The sequence below is a fragment of the Neoarius graeffei genome, chromosome 9 (genome assembly GCF_027579695.1).
Source record: "Neoarius graeffei isolate fNeoGra1 chromosome 9, fNeoGra1.pri, whole genome shotgun sequence".
Lineage (NCBI taxonomy): Eukaryota > Metazoa > Chordata > Actinopteri > Siluriformes > Ariidae > Neoarius > Neoarius graeffei.
The window spans coordinates 33,569,698-33,574,821 of NC_083577.1; positions in this window are offsets into that span (position 1 = coordinate 33,569,698).

Sequence of the window (5,124 nt, forward strand, 5' to 3'; positions counted from 1 at the left end):
CTCTTTGGGTCCAAATATTTACTAGGGAGAAAAATGATTGAAATCAGTCCAATATTGAGTTAGAACACTATATCTGGCGGGCGGCACGGTGGTGTAGTGGTTAGCGCTGTCGCCTCACAGCAAGAAGGTCCGGGTTCGAGCCCCGTGGCCGGCGAGGGCCTTTCTGTGTGGAGTTTGCATGTTCTCCCCGTGTCCGCGTGGGTTTCCTCTGGGTGCTCCGGTTTCCCCCACAGTCCAAAGACATGCAGGTTAGGTTATATAATAACCTTTATTATATTATTATATAATAATCATTATACCCACATTCTGAAGAAAGGGGGGGTATACTGGTTTACCTCTATCTGTCTGTCTGTATTTCCGTATTTCCTTCTGTCCGAAACACCCTTTTTCTCAGTAACAACAAATCATAGCCACTTGGTACCAAACTTCAGCTTGAGGTTCTATACTGTGCATACCATTTTCAGGTCTGTCGCATATCAACTTCCTGTTTACCGACTGAATGTATTTACGAAACATAGGGTGGATTTTGATGCTATTTCAAAATGACAGTTTCCCAGGATGCTATTTGAAATCCCTGGGGAGAACGGTGGTGTAGTGGTTAGCACGGTCGCCTCACAGCAAGAAGGTTCCGGGTTCGAACCCAGCGGCCCGCGAGGGCCTTTCTTTGTGGAGTTTGCATGTTCTCACCGTGTCTGCGTGGGTTTCCTCCGGGTGCTCCGGTTTCCCCCACAGTCCAAAGACATGCAGTTAGGTTAACATGGGGCGGCTTGGGCTGAGGTGCCCTTGAGCAAGGTACCTGACCCCTGACTGCTCCCCGGGTGCTCTAGTGTGGCTGCCCACTGCTCTGAGTGTGTGTTCACTGCTTCAGATGGGTTAAATGCAGAGGATGAATTTCACTGTGCTTGAAGTGTGCATGTGATGAATAAAGTTTTTTTTTTTTTAAAGAACACTGCTCTTTACTTACTTGTTTCAGGGTTAATTATTTGTTGAAGTCAACATTTATAAGTGTCCTATTCCTTCGATTGCTTGCATTCTGATATAAGCGAGAGCGGGGGGATACGCAAGTGAGCAGTAGCTCACAGTTGATCTTGTTTATACTGCTTTAATCAGTGAAATATTTGGGCATTACTTTGAAAATAGACTTCTTCACAAATTTGACATGATTTCTCTTTTTGCAAATACCAGAAAACCTCCATACGATAATCAACAACAGGCACTGAATGGGGTGCTTTGTCAGAAACCAGAAGAGAAAGGCAAAGCAATGAGTGTAGAATAGACATTTGCTGTAGCTTCTATGATCTTATTGAGGTAAACAGACACAGGCGTATCTCCATAGGGATCTTTTCCTTGTTGTCAGACACTTATAATAACATTATGAACCTGTCAGTGGAGAAAACAAGTGGTTTAGTTTGACGCAGATGTTTGCCCAATAGGATTACGTTGTATAGCCGTTTTGTGGTCGCAGTTCGTAGCGTTCTAACTTAATACTGGGCTGATTTCAATCATTTTTGTCCTTAGTAAATATCTGGACCCAAAGACATGGCAAAATAGGGCACAGGTTAAAATATCCCAGAGCTTTCCTTTAATTACACAGGACAATCTGTAAAGCTTGTTAGCTTGATTTGTGATGATAAAGACTTTGATTAATTGACTGTTCATTTATTGCTTGTAAAGCTGGTGAATCTGGAAGCTGTGCTGTTTTCAAAAGGACTGTTCCAGTTCTTATCCTGTGTTTATATTTAATCCTGATTGCTTTCCTTTTAATGTGTCTTGATGGCTAAACATCCTGAACCAAAAATATGGAGGCTTTAAAAGGAAGTGATGGTAGCTCAGTGTTTCTGCATTAGTGAATTTGCTCTAGTGGCTGGAAGGTGGTGAGCTTAAATCCCTGGATTGCTAGAAAGGCACCGTCTTGTCCTTGAGGAAGCCACTTAACATTCAGCAGTCTACTGTGTTTGCATTCTGCCTCACTTGTAAATCACTATGTATATGAAAGTGTAAGGAAAGTATATAGTAAAGTTGATGGTTTTTCAATGTATAAATATTATTGTAATTATTAGCATTCTTGCAAAGCCGATGCATTTCTGTTGCATCGGTCTCTACCATTACATGTTCACTGCACTTCAGAAGCTCCTGAGTTCTTCAAACAAAAGTACCATACAGTGGTGCTTGAAAGTTTGTGAACCCTTTAGAATTTTCTATATTTCTGCATAAATATGACCTAAAACATCATCAGATTTTCACACAAGTCCTAAAAGTAGATAAAGAGAACCCAGTTAAACAAATGAGAAAAAAATATTATACTTGGTCTTCTATTTATTGAGGAAAATGATCCAATATTACATATCCGTGAGTGGCAAAAGTATGTGAACCTCTAGGATTAGCAGTTAATTTGAAGGTGAAATTAGAGTCAGGTGTTTTCAATCAATGGGATGACAATCAGGTGTGAGTGGGCACCCTGTTTTATTTAAAGAACAGGGATCTATCAAAGTCTGATCTTCACAACACATGTTTGTGGAAGTGTATCATGGCACGAACAAAGGAGATTTCTGAGGATCTCAGAAAAAGCGTTGTTGATGCTCATCAGGCTGGAAAAGGTTACAAAACCATCTCTAAAGAGTTTGGACTCCACCAATCCACAGTCAGACAGATTGTGTACAAATGGAGGAAAGTCAAGACCATTGTTACCCTCCCCAGGAGTGGTCGACCAACAAAGATCACTCCAAGAGCAAGGCATATAATAGTCGTCAAGGTCACAAGAGACCCCAGGGTAACTTCTAAGCAAGTGAAGGCCTCTCTCACATTGGCTAATATTAATGTTCATGAGTCCACCATCAGGAGAACACTGAACAACAATGGTGTGCATGGCAGGGTTGCAAGGAGAAAGCCACTGCTCTCCAAAAAGAACATTGCTGCTCATCTGCAGTTTGCTAAAGATCACGTGGACAAACCAGAAGGCTATTGGAAAAAATGTTTTGTCGATAGATGAGACCAAAATAGAACTTTTTGGTTTAAATGAGAAGCATTATGTTTGGAGAAAGGAAAACCCTGCATTCCAGCATAAGAACCTTATCCCATCTGTGAAACATGGTGGTGGTAGTATCATGGTTTGGGCCTGTTTTGCTGCATCTGGGCTAGGACGGCTTGCCATCATTGATGGAACAATGAATTCTGAATTATACCAGCGAAGTCTAAAGGAAAATGTCAGGACATCTGTCCATGAACTGAATCTCAAGAGAAGGTGGGTCATGCAGCAAGACAACGACCCGAAGCACACAAGTCGTTCTACCAAAGAATGGTTAAAGAAGAAGAAAATTAATGTTTTGGAATGGCCAAGTCAAAGTCCTGACCTTAATCCAATTGAAATGTTGTGGAAGGACCTGAAGCGAGCAGTTCATATGAGGAAACCCACCAACATCCCAGAGTTGAAGCGGTTCTGTATGGAGAAATGGGCTAAAATTCCTCCAAGCCGGTGTGCAGGACTGATCAACAGTTCCTGGAAACGTTTAGTTGCAGTTATTGCTGCACAAGGGGGTCACACCAGATACTGAAAGCAAAGGTTCACATACTTTTGCCACTCACAGATATGTAATATTGGATCATTTTCCTCAATAAATAAATGACCAAGTATAATATTTTTGTCTCGTTTGTTTAACTGGGTTCTCTTCATCTACTTTTAGGACTTGTGTGAAAATCTGATGATGTTTTAGGTCATATTTATGCAGAAATATAGAAAATTCTAAAGGGTTCACAAACTTTCAAGCACCACTGTAGCTGCATCAGTCATGAATTCTTTTTCCGATAAATATTGGACTCTTTCACCGTCTCACTCTCATTTGCTTTGTATAAACTCCCATGCACTTATTCTCTCTGTCTCTCCCTCTCCCAACCACTTAATCAGACTTCTTTTGTGCCTGAAGTTTAGTTGTGATGATGTTTAACACACCTGTATTTGAGCTGGTGTATGATGGCACAGTGTTACAGCTTCAGGGTTCCAGGTTCAACCCTAAGCTTGGGTTACAATGTTTATGGAGTTTTGCATGTTCTCTCCATGCCTGTGTAGGTTCCTTCTGGGTTCTCTGTTTTCCTACCTCCTAAAAACAAGCTAGCATGTCAATTGGCTAGAGATAAAAGATAAATTGCCCATAGTTGTGTGTGCTTGGGGCCCTGCAATGGACTGGAATCCTATCAAGCATGTATTCCTGTCTCATACCCAGTGTTTCTGGGATAGGCTCAAGAACACCACAACCTCAGCAGGATAAAGCAGATACTAAGGCTGAATGAATAAATGAATCAAGAAACTTAGTATTCATATGCATTGCGAGCAAAAATTACAAAGCGAAATAAAAAAAGAATAACCTAGCAATACAAATCTACCTTTTTAATGGAATATTTTTCTTCATTTATTTGGATAAACATATTTTCATAACCTGGCTCATTTACAGAGGAAACAGCTGTGGGCCCAATTAGTTCAGATAAAATTTATATGCATCAATCACAATTAAACAAATCTAATTACTGTTGCAGATACATTTACAAGAAAAGCTTGAAAATGTATGACTTTTGGTCGTTTTAATATGAGGGCAGAGATGTAGCTCAAAGATCAGTCAGCAGAAATAGTGTCACAAATAAGAAGATAATTTATCACTCTCGTATAATGTTAATCTGTCTTAAGATAATCATCACAGCTGTCAGTTGTTATTGTAGCTGATTGCAAACTGTTGGACACGGTCACAATTTTTCTCATCATTTCTGCAATACAGCTGTGGGCATGCATACTGCATACGCATAATGAACTGACATCAAAACGGCCAACATGCTGCTTAGTAAGCTTAGTTCACAGAAACATGTAGATGAAATAAAAAGAAATGTAGATATTCTCATGTATTTGGTCTCGTTTGTATATCTTCTATTAAATTTAAGATAAAAGTGAGATTAAAATCTTCTTAAGCTTGCTTATGTATATGCAACATGTATGCAATTTGGCTTCATGTCTTGAAAACAAATAACTCACATTTGACTTAATATTGTGGTGAGCCAAAACACACAAGATCTTGTGCACAAATCTGATGTTTGCAAAGGTTATGCTATTTGCACCATTCTCTGAAGTGTGCAGTCTGTCAG